At 45.8% G+C, this 12,915-nt stretch overlaps 1 protein-coding gene across 1 annotated transcript in view; it reads left to right on the forward strand.

Annotated features, from left to right (window-relative positions):
- Positions 1 to 12,915, forward strand: part of LOC122934432 (enoyl-[acyl-carrier-protein] reductase, mitochondrial-like) — a 111,804-nt gene that overhangs the window by 71,630 nt on the left and 27,259 nt on the right. The window lies entirely within an intron of this gene.

Below are 12,915 nucleotides of genomic sequence, written 5' to 3' on the forward strand. Positions count from 1 at the left end.
ATCCAATAATAGCTCCCCCCCCCCCCCCAAAATTAAAATAAAATAAAAACCTTAAAAATTCCCATTATACCCCTAGATTAATACATTAAAAGGTGTCGTTTTATTAAATGAGGCAATTCTTCAATTTCCTTTTATGTTCTGGCACCCCTAGAGCCTCGATTTTGCGGTTTTCACTGTTGGGGTGAGTGTCTTCAAATGCGACATGGTGCCTGAAAATTATTCCAGCAAAATCTGCCTTCCAAAAGCCACACGGTGTTCCTCCCATTCTGAGCCCCGCTGTGTGCTCATACAGCACTTTACAATGACATATGGGGTGTTGATGTATTCAGGAGAAAATGGGTAACAGATTATGGGGTGCATTTTCTCCTGATACCCCTTGTTAAAATGACAAATTTGGGCCTAAAGCGAGATATTCTTGTAAAATATGAAATTTTTCATTTTCACTGCCAAGTCTTTCTAAATTCTATGAAACGGCTATTGGGCCAAAGTGCTCAGTGCACCCCTTGAAAAATTCCTTAGGGGGTGTATTTTCCATAATGGGGTCACTTTTGGTGTTTTTTAACTGTTGGGGTGCCTCAGGGTGTCTTCAAATGCGACATGGTGCTTGAAAATTATTCCAGCGAAATCTGCCTTCCAAAAGCCACACGATGTTCCTCCCATTCTGAGCCCCGCTGTGTGCTCATACAGCACTTTACAACCACATATGGGGTGTTGCTGTTAACCCATGCTGAATTGCAGGAGAAATGGATCTAAAGTGAAAAATCTGCAAATAAAGTGACATTTTAAAAATTCACCTCTATTTTGCATTAATTCTGGTGGAACACTTAAAGGGTTAACAACGTTTGTAAAGTTAGTTTTTAATATCTTGAGGGGTGTAGTTTCTAAAATGGGGTCATTTTTGGGTGGTTTCTATTATATAAGTCTCACGAAGTGACTTCAGACATGAACTGGTCCTTAAAAAGTGGGTTTTGGAAATGTTCTGAAATTTTTTTAAATTTGCTTCTAAACTTCTAAGCCTTCTAACATCCCAAAAAAATAAAATTACATTTACAAAATGATGCAAACATGAAGTAGACATATGGTAAAAGTAAAGTAATAACTATTTTGTAAGTTACCACTGTCTGTCAGATAACCAGAGAAATTCAAATTTAGAAATTTTCTGTAAATTTTGGCTTTTTTTCTAAATAAAGGTGAAATATATTGACTCAAATTTACCACTAACATGAAGTACAATATGTCACGAGAAAACAATCTCAGAATGGCTTATATAAGTAAAAGCGTTCCACAGTTATTACCACATAAAGTGAAACATGTCAGATTTGCAAAATGTTATTAACCTACAAAAGGCCACCTGTCAACCAGACAGCTACTGATTACCACTCATAAAACATCTAAGGTAAACCAAAACGAACAAGTGGAAATGATATATAAAAGTATAAATTTATTATAAAGTATAAAGAATGGAACAGCTACAGATGATGCAAGGATACGGAGAAGCGCAGGGTCACAGACACCACAAAACACCAATGTATCTGTGGGTTATAACACACAGAAAGGTACAGTCCATTAATGATAATATAAACTCAGGAATTACCTGGATGGCCAAATGTAATGTCTCCGCAAAGAGACTATGCACGAGTCATGCAAATGACCATACCGGGTACAAAAAAGAGCTTTATCACACTACACATAGTACTAAGACAGTTGAAGCAGACCATGGAAATAACAAGTACTCAGGTTAAAGTAACAATGTAGACGATATACACCATGGGTGTGTTGAGGGACTCACTATGGATGTATACAGAGGTCCCAGGCAACAGTGTGAAACAATACTGGCTCAGAACGTACCTGAAGTGGTGAGTGGGCGTACGGACCCTGGGCGCACAACCTCGACGCGCGTTTCACCTTACGGCTTCGTCAGGAGGTACTGGATTATGTACAGACAGGGTATATATAGAAGAAAATGGGAGTGGGTAGGTGGAGTGGAATTACCTCTATATGGTACACCTGCGGTCCACATGCACGGGCGCGGAAGGCTCCATGATGCGAGACGTCATCTCTCGGCGCATCCACGTCATCGCGCGTGCGCGACACTTAGACGTCACGGAGCGCGTCGAGATGGCGCCGTGCAGCGCATGCGCAGTCCGCGGCCCTGTGGAACGCAGGTGACCCGCAACTGGTAGTACGTAAAGAAGAGGCCAGGAAGCGTCGATTCCGGTACTCCGTCGCTGTCATTCATGTGACTGTGACGCTTCCTGGCCTCTTCTTTACGTACTACCAGTTGCGGGTCACCTGCGTTCCACAGGGCCGCGGACTGCGCATGCGCTGCACGGCGCCATCTCGACGCGCTCCGTGACGTCTAAGTGTCGCGCACGCGCGACGACGTGGATGCGCCGAGAGATGACGTCTCGCATCATGGAGCCTTCCGCGCCCGTGCATGTGGACCGCAGGTGTACCATATAGAGGTAATTCCACTCCACCTACCCACTCCCATTTTCTTCTATATATACCCTGTCTGTACATAATCCAGTACCTCCTGACGAAGCCGTAAGGTGAAACGCGCGTCGAGGTTGTGCGCCCAGGGTCCGTACGCCCACTCACCACTTCAGGTACGTTCTGAGCCAGTATTGTTTCACACTGTTGCCTGGGACCTCTGTATACATCCATAGTGAGTCCCTCAACACACCCATGGTGTATATCGTCTACATTGTTACTTTAACCTGAGTACTTGTTATTTCCATGGTCTGCTTCAACTGTCTTAGTACTATGTGTAGTGTGATAAAGCTCTTTTTTGTACCCGGTATGGTCATTTGCATGACTCGTGCATAGTCTCTTTGCGGAGACATTACATTTGGCCATCCAGGTAATTCCTGAGTTTATATTATCATTAATGGACTGTACCTTTCTGTGTGTTATAACCCACAGATACATTGGTGTTTTGTGGTGTCTGTGACCCTGCGCTTCTCCGTATCCTTGCATCATCTGTAGCTGTTCCATTCTTTATACTTTATAATAAATTTATACTTTTATATATCATTTCCACTTGTTCGTTTTGGTTTACCTTAGATTTGCAAAATGTGGCTTGGTCCTTATGGTGAAAACTAGCTTGGTCTTGAAGGGGTTAAAGTGCCTTTATGTTCACCTGCTTTCATCTGGTGGAGTAGAGAAGTCAGGGGCAATCCAGGCCTTGAGTAAATCTGTAAGCATTTTCAGTTGACAGTCGGATGCGCTTATCAGTTATTATGCCCCCAGCAGCACTAAATACCCGATCTCACAAAACGCTGGCGGCAGGGCAGGCCAGCACCTCCAAGGCGTAGAGCTCCAGTTCGTGCCACGTGTCCAGCTTGGACACCTAATAGTTGTAAGGCACAGAGGGATCATTTAAGACGCTGACACAGTCTTCTCTCCTTGTGACACTAGGCCGCGCATCAGGGTGAGGGTGCTGGCGGGGTGTCATGAAACTGTCCCAGGCCTTGGAGATCGTTGCCTTGGCTCTGTTGGAACTGCTGTGTGTTCCCCTCGTCTCCCCTCCTCGGTTGCCCAAGGAAGTAGGTAGTCAGCTGGAAATTTTTGGATCAATTTTTCCACAAGGACCTTCTGGTATTGCACCATTTTGCTAGTCCTCTCCACCACAGGAATGAGAGATGAGAAGTTCTCTTTGTAGCAAGGGTCGAGAAGGGTGAACAACCAGTAATCGGTGTTGGCTAAAATGCGTATAATGCGAGGGTCACGAGAAAGGGAACCTAACACAAAGTCAGTCATGTGTGCCAGAGTCTCAACAGGACAAGACTTTGCTGTCCTCATCAGGAGGATGACTCTCAATCTTCTCATCCTCTTCCTCCTCTTCGGCCCATGCAGGTTTAACAGAGGGAATAAACCTGCTATATGGGTACTACCCTCTATAGCGGAGGCAACCGTCTCCTGCTCCTCCTCCTCCTCATCATCCAATTCACGCTGAGAAGATGAACGGAGGGTGGTCCGGCTATCACCCTGTGTACTGTCTTCCTCTATTTCCACCTCTTTCACATGCAAAGCGTCCACCTTCATTGTGAGTAGCGAGCGTTTCAGTAGACACAGAAGTGGAATGGTTACATCTGTGTTGGTTCCTCAAAGTTGCGTAAAACCTCACAGAGGTCAGACATCCATGCCCACTCCTCACTTGTGAAGAGCGGAAGCTGACTGGAAATGTGACAACCATATTGGAGCTGGTATTCCACTTCTACCCTCTGCTGCTCACAAAGCCTGGCCAGCATGTGTAAGGCTACTTTCACACTTGCGCTTGATCGGATCCGTTCTGAACGGATCCGATCATATTATTGCAGACGGAGGCTCCGTTCAGTACGGATCCGTCTGCATTAATAACTTAGAAAATTTTCTAAGTGCGCAAGATGCCTGAGCGGATCCGTTCAGACTTTCAATGTAAAGTCAATGGGGGACGGATCCGCTTGAAGATTGAGCCATATGGTGACCTCTTCAAGCGGATCCATTCCCATTGACTTACATTGTAAGTCTGAACGGATCCGCTCGCCTCTGCACGGCCAGGCGGACAGCTGAACGCTGCAAGCAGCGTTCAGCTGTCCGCCTGTCCGTGCGGAGGCGAGCGGAGCGGAGGCTGAACGCCGCCAGACTGATGCAGTCTGAGCGGATCCGCTCCATTCAGACTGCATCAGGGCTGGACGGAGGCGTTCGGGTCCGCTCGTGAGCTCCTTCAAACGGAGCTCACGAGCGGACCGACGAACGCTAGTGTGAAACTAGCCTAACGTGGAGTTCCAGCACATGCTCACGTCGCACAACAGTCAGTGAGCTGGCAATTGCAAGCCAGACCGGTGGCAGCTGCAGATGACTTTCGGAAATAGGCACACACGCGGCGCACCTTCACCAGTAGCTCAGGCAAATTGGGTTATTTTTTCAGAGACCACTGAACCACTAAGTTTAACACATGGGCTAGGCATGGTATGTGTGTGAGCTTGCCAAGCTTCAAAGCCGCCACCAAAATAATGTCATTATCAGACACAACCATGCCTGATTGTAGGTTGAGTGGCGAGAGTCACAGCTCAGTCTGGTCCCTTATACCCTGCCACAGCTCTGCGGCGGTGTGCTGTTTGTCACCTAAGCAAATAAGTTTCAGCTCGGCCTGTTGCCGCTTCCCCACTGCAGTGCTACACTGCTTCCAGCTACTGACTGATGGCTGACTGGTGCTGCAAGATGATAATTCAAAGGTGGAAGTGGAGGAGGAGGTGGAGGAGGAGAAGGGGGGGTTGTAGAAACTAATGTAGATGGTGGCGGAAATCCTGATGCAAGTACGGTCCGAAATCCTTGACGTCGGTAGCACCTGTGCCATTCCACGGTACGACTCGCTCCCAGCCTCCACAACGTTCACACAGTGTGCCGTCAGAGAAATGTAGTGTCCCTGTCCACAAGCACTTGTCCATGTGTCTGTCATTAAGTGGACCTTCCGAATAACTGCACTGGTCAGGGCATGGGTGATGTTACGGGACACATGCTGGTGTAAGGCGGGGACGGTACACCAGGAAAAATTGTGGTGGCTGGGGACTGAGTAACGAGGGATGGCTACCGCCATCAGGCTGTAGAAAGTCTCGGTGTCCACAAGCCTAAATGGCAACATTTACAGGGCCAGCAATAAGGAAAGATACACATTTGGTGCTATGGATTGTGAGTGGGTGGCTGGGTATTTGCGCTTTCGTTCAAAGGCCTGGGGTATGGACATCTGTACACTGCGCTGGGACACATAAGTGGATGTGGTAGATGATGGTGCTTGTGAAGGTCCAGGTGCAGGACGGGCGGCATCCGGGCCTGCGTCTTGGACAGGGGATTGGTCAGCACGTAACACAGGGGAAGAGAAGGCAGGGGTGTGACCCGCAGACACTGATTGTGGAGCCAGGCATTCGGCCCACCTATTAGGGTGCTTTGATGCCATGTGGCAGATCATGCTGGTGGTGATAAGGTTGCTAGTGTTCACGCCCCTGCTTCATTTTGGTACGGCACAGGTTGCAAATGACAATTCTTTTATCATACGCTCTTTCCTCAAAAAAGCGCCAGACTGCGGAACACCTACCCCTTGGCAAGGGAGATTGCCACAAGGGGGTGCTTTGGGGAACAGTTGCGGGCCTGTTTGGTGTGGCCCACCTTCTCCCTTTTGCCACCCCACTACCTCTCCCAGCCTGTTACGGTGCTGCGGATCTCTCCCCCTCTGTACTGCTGTCCTCGCTCGGTTTGCCACCTTCCCAGGTTGGGTCAGTGATTTCATCGTCCACCACCTCCTCTTCCACTTCCTCACTCTGGACATCCTCCTGACTTGTTGACCTAACAAGAACCTCACTTATTGAAAACTGTGTCTTATCCTCATCATCAACCTCTTGAGACACTAATTGCCGTTGACTTATTGGCAACTTTGCATCATCATCATTATCCACCTTGTGAAAAACTAATTGCCGTTCCCTCTGTCATCTTCTTCTGACTGTGGATGCTCAAGAGTTTGGGAATCAGTACACAAGATCTCCTCATGTCCCTATTCAAGAGGGCTTGGCAAGAGGCCCAAATCAAGGAATGGCGCTGAAAAGAGCTCCTCTGAATATCCGAGTGTGGGATCACTTGTTTGCCAAGACTCTCCATGGTGGGAAGGAGGAGGATCAGGGTGAGGATTCTGTTGATCAGACTCTTGGCTACTGAGACTGGACTTTGTGGAAGACAGGGTGGTGCTAACCGACTGGATGCATTATCTGCTGCAATCCAACCGACCACCTGGTCGTACAGGTGTGACTTCGAGAGTGGTGTCCTACGCTGCCCTGCAAACTGGGACATGATGCTAGGTATAGTGGATGAGTGTGTTTCTTGTGCTCTGGCAGCAGGCACAGTTTCACCGCGCCCAGGGCCACGGCCTCTGCGTGCACCATCAGCAGTATGGCCACTTCCTTTTCCCATACTGTTCGCCTTGAGCATATTAATTGGTTAATATGCTTGCAAGTATGTCACACGTACAGTAGCGCAGGTTTTGTAAGTGTATGCGCAAATAAATTAAGCTGAATGTCACAGATATTTAGGATGTGCAAACCTTATACAGGAGATGTAGCACAGGTAATGTTGCTGCCACCAGCAGCAAAAAAATGAGACTGAATGTCACTGATATTTAGGATGCGCTAACATTATACAGGAGATGTAGCGCAGGTAATGTTGCTGCCACCAGCGGCCAATCGCACTGAATTTCACAGCGTAAATGTAACACAATAGATGTAGCAGAGGTTGTGTCACTGTCAGCAGCAGCCAAACAATTACACGCAATTTAGCGCAGGTTGCGCTAATAATATATATGGCAGACAGATAAAACAATAGTCCTTAAAAGGACTTTTGGGTCTCTAACACCTTTCACCAGTAAAACCTGCCTAGCAAACAAACCAATTCCTGTCCCTACACTATCTTTCCCTTCTGCTGCAGCTCTCCCTGACTAAGACTGAGCCGAACCACGTGTCATTGGGTGCTATTTAGCATCCGCTGACGTGTTCCGGCCAGCCTATCACTGTAATGCTAGTAGCCAACATGGTTATGCATTACAGTGAGTGCCAGTACCTCCGCGCACGTTTATTGTCTGTGTAGCAGCCAACAAACGTGCAGGGAGGAGATTCGAGCATCACGCTTGAGCACACGTGGTGTTCGGCCGAACACTGTAATGTGCCGAGTATCGGGATGCTCGGGTAAAAAAGTGTTTGGCCCAACACTACCAAATACCTTTCATTAGTTATAATGGCTTGTTTTTTCTAGGGAGCAATCATTAGGAAAAATAAAATGGCCACCATCCTATTAGTGCACATAAAACCTGTCCTTATCACACAGCAGGACAAGTTACTTCCGGACACTGAACTAAAGAGCTGCCTCACCCTCATCTCTGCTCTACTTGTCAGGGATTATGATCCTGAATACAGGTGAATCTCTGTGGGAATGGAGATGACGAGGAGACATGAGAAGATAATGAGCAACAGCACTTGTATGCAGTCTCCATTACCACCGTCTGTCCTGTCCATCCTCTCTGTACTTCATTTCTCCTCATGAACCAACTTCCCCAGAGATTCAGCTGAATATCTTATCATCTGTATTCAGGATCATAATTCCTGACAAGCAGAGCAGAGAGGAGGATGAGACAGCTCTTTACTTCAGTGTTCTGAAGTAACTTGTCCTGCTATGTGATTAGGACAGGTTTTGCATGTACCATTTTGTGTACCATTTTGTTTCCTCTGATGACTGCTCCCCAGAAAAAATGAGCGATTATAAATAATGAAAGGTATTTGGGAATATATTTATTATAAAGTAATATTAAATAATTTTTATTTTATTAATTCCTGGAGAACCCCTTTAAGCCAGGAACTGGTGGCCATCTTTCTTTGTGACAGATCTTATCACCACCAGTGAAGTGTGTCACAATAGCCATCTAAACTCATTTTCAGCACACTGACACCACTCAAAGTTATTGGTTTCAAAATTTCACCCTTTAGTTCAGTACATAGGGGTGCATGACAAAATTTTTGGACATGACCCAAGCTTCCCTTTAAGTGCACTTGTAGCACAATCTTTATCTTGATTATTGCACCATGACATTGCATGACTTATTGTGGCAACTGTCATGCTATGAAAAGCTATGAAAAGCTTACAGCTGTGGGTTATTGTAATGCAGATAGAAGTTCCTCTATTCATATGATCCTTTGGTTTCTCAGTAGATAAGCAGCTTCAGAGGTGTAGGGCTGCCTCTTATCTTACCCCTCCTATGAAAACAACTTATCTGTTTTGGTCAACCACATGGAGTATGGGGAAGTCAAGGAACACAGCTGTGACAGAGAAGACCTGTAACCTCTTCTCCTTACATCTTCTCTTTCCCATGACTATTCTGGAGCATCTTTTAACTCTGCACTGTGGTGTTCCTCTGTTATTCCTTCTTAATATTCATGAATAAATTGACAACTAGGTGTTATCATTCCCCTAAAGGAGTCAAGGAGGTGTGTCCCTATGCAGTGTAATACTGTCCGCACTGATTGGAATATCTCAGTGTGTGTAGGAACATCCCCCCAACTGGTAAAACCTATTTTCATGAATTTCTATGAGGAATAAAATAGAAACTGCACAATGCAAATGATTCTCAAGAATTGTTATTTTATCGGAAATAAATGATTTACTAAAATGTACGCGGGCAATGACACCTGCCGCATGTAAGCCTTGACAGAGGGAGCGGACTCCCTCTGTCTCCCATCGACAACCCACAAATGTGATCGCGGGGTGCCAATATATGTATAGGCAGGCTGGGACCTGGTGTAGGCCCAAGCCTATCTTAAAGAAGAACTCCCGCCAAAAGATTTATTATATGACCTGGTACATGAAGTAATCTGTAGTGAATGTAATCTTCTCATCAGTGGCTGTATTTGTGAGTTATAACCTCCCTTCTGCTTCTCAGTTGTGTCATGTGACCAGCAATCAGACTTTTAAACATAGTGTCTTATGTGTGAACAGGAAGTCAGTTTCTCTATGTATTCCTATGGGAGCCTCAGTCTCATAGGAATGAATAGAGAAGTAACTTACTTCCCGTCCTGTGTCAGTTGTAGATCAGAGAGTTGGTCACATGACATCACTTTCTAGCAGGTCAGAGAATAAACATTTTGCCGGGGTTCTACTTTAAGTGTTCTCTAGCAAGCTGCGCACTGACATTAACATGCAATAGCCCATTGAATTTTATGAGCTTTCAAAAGATTGCCTGTTATAGTCCCCTTGTGGGACTGTTAAGTGTTTTAAAAAAGTTTTTTTTTAACCACTTCAGCCCCGCTAGCTGAAACCCCCTTCATGACCAGAGCACTTTTTACACTTCGGCACTACACTACTTTCACCGTTTATCGCTCGGTCATGCAACTTACCACCCAAATGAATTTTACCTCCTTTTCTTCTCACTAATAGAGCTTTTATTTGGTGGTATTTTATTGCTGCTGACATTTTTACTTTTTTTGTTATTAATCGAAATGTAACGATTTTTTTGCAAAAAAATGACATTTTTCACTTTCAGCTGTAAAATTTTGCAAAAAAAACGACATCCATATATAAATCTTTTGGAAAGAAGACACCCCAAGGTATTCCGTGAGGGGCACGGTGAGTTCCTAGAATTTTTTTAATTTTTGTCGCAAGTTAGTGGAATATGAGACTTTGTAAGGAAAAAATAAAAAAAATAAAAATCATCATTTTCCGCTAACTTGTGACAAAAAATAAAAAATTCTAGGAACTCGCCGTGCCCCTCACGGAATACCTTGGGGTGTCTTCTTTCCAAAATGGGGTCACTTGTGGCGTAGTTATACTGCCCTGGCAATTTAGGGGCCCAAATGTGTAAGAAGTACCTTGCAATCAAAATCTGTAAAAAATGGCCTGTGAAATCCGAAAGGTGCACTTTGGAATATGTGCCCCTTTGCCCACCTTGGCTGCAAAAAAGCGTCACACATCTGGTATCGCCGTACTCAGGAGAAGTTGGGGAATGTGTTTTGGGGTGTCATTTTACATATACCCATGCTGGATGAGAGAAATATCTTGGCAAAAGACAACTTTTCCCATTTTTTTATACAAAGTTGGCATTTGACCAAGATATTTTTCTCACCCAGCATGGGTATATGTAAAATGACACCCCAAAACACATTCCCCAACTTCTCCTGAGTACGGCGATACCACATGTGTGACACTTTTTTGCAGCCTAGATGCGCAAAGGGGCCCAAATTCCTTTTAGGAGGGCATTTTTAGACATTTGGATCCCAGACTTCTTCTCACACTTTCGGGCCCCTAAAAAGCCAGGGCAGTATAAATACCCCACATGTGACCCCACTTTGGAAAGAGGACACCCCAAGGTATTTAATGAGGGGCCTGGCGAGTTCCTAGAAATGTTTTTTTTTTTTGCATAAGTTAGCGGATATTGATTTTTTTTTGTTTTTTTCTCACAAAGTCTCACTTTCCGCTAACTTAGGACAAAAATTTCAATCTTTCATGGACTCAATATGCCCCTCACGGAATACCTTGGGGTGTCTTCTTTCCGAAATGTGGTCACATGTGGGGTATTTATACTGCCCTGGCTTTTTAGGGGCCCTAAAGCGTGAGAAGAAGTCTGGAATATAAATGTCTAAAAATGTTTACACATTTGGATTCCGTGAGGGGTATGGTGAGTTCATGTGAGATTTTATTTTTTGACACAAGTTAGTGGAATATGAGACTTTGTAAGAAAAAACAAACAAAAAAATATATATATTTCCGCTAACTTGGGCCAAAAAAATGTCTGAATGGAGCCTTACAGGGGGGGTGATCAATGACAGGGGGGTGATCACCCATATAGACTCCCTGATCACCCCCCTGTCACTGATCACCCCCCCTGTAAGGCTCCATTCAGACGTCCGTATAATTTTTACGGATCCATGGATCGGATCCGCAAAACACATGCGGACGTCTGAATGGAGCCTTACAGGGGGGTGATCAATGACAGGGGGGTGATCAATGACAGGGGGGTGATCACCCATATAGACTCCCTGATCACCCCCCTGTCACTGATCACCCCCCCTGTAAGGCTCCATTAAGACGTCCGCATGATTTTTACGGATCTATGGATACATGGATCGGATCCACAAAACACATGCGGACGTCTGAATGGAGCCTTACATTCAGATGTCCGCATGATTTTTACGGATCCATGGATACATGGATCGGATCCACAAAACACATGCGGACGTCTGAATGGAGCCTTACAGGGGGGTGATCAATGACAGGGGGTGATCAGGGTGATCACCCCCCTGTCACTGATCACCCCCCCTGTAAGGCTCCATTCAGATGTCCGCATGATTTTTACGGATCCATGGATACATGGATCGGATCCACAAAACACATGCGGACGTCTGAATGGAGCCTTACAGGGGGGTTATCAATGACAGGGGGTGATCAGGGTGATCACCCCCCTGTCACTGATCACCCCCCCCTGTAAGGCTCCATTCAGATGTCCGCATGATTTTTACGGATCCATGGATCCATGGATCGGATCCACAAAACACATGCGGACGTCTGAATGGAGCCTTACAGGGGGGTGATCAAGGAGTGTATATGGGTGATCACCCGCCTGTCATTGATCACCCCCCCTGTAAGGCTCCATTCAGACGTCCGCATGTGTTTTGCGGATCCGATCCATGTATCCATGGATCCGTAAAGGGGGGTGATCAATAACAGGGGGGTGATCAATGACAGGGGGGTGATCAATGACAGGGGGGTGATCAGGGAGTTTATATGGGGTGATCATGGGTGATCAGGGGTTCATAAAGGGTTAATAAGTGACGGGGGGGGTGTAGTGTAGTGTTTGGTGCGACTTTACTGACCTACCTGTGTCCTCTGGTGGTCGATCCTAACAAAAGGGACCACCAGAGGACCAGGTAGGAGGTATATTAGACGCTGTTATGAAAACAGCGTCTAATATACCTGTTAGGGGTTAAAAAATTCGGATCTCCAGCCTGCCAGCGAGCGATCGCCGGTGGCAGGCTGGAGATCCACTCGCTTACCTTCAGTTCCTGTGAGCGCGCGCGCGCCTGTGTGCGCGCGTTCACAGGAAATCTCGCGTCTCGCGAGATGACGCGTATATGCGTCCAGGAGGAGTAAAGCAACCACCTCCCGGACGCATATCTGCGTTAGGCGGTCGGGAGGTGGTTAAAATGTATTAAAAAATATTCCAATAAAAAAATCCATTGCAAAAAAAATCTCCCCCACATGTTTGGCATCAAACCGTCCATAACTACCTGCACTACACAAATATCATGTAAATTATCCCCTACAGTAAATGTTGTTAAAAAAAACACAAAAAAACTTCCAGAATGGCTAATTTATTCTTATTCACCACTGACAAACCAAGCGATAAAA

This window comes from Bufo gargarizans, chromosome 4 (assembly GCF_014858855.1).
Source record: "Bufo gargarizans isolate SCDJY-AF-19 chromosome 4, ASM1485885v1, whole genome shotgun sequence".
NCBI lineage: Eukaryota > Metazoa > Chordata > Amphibia > Anura > Bufonidae > Bufo > Bufo gargarizans.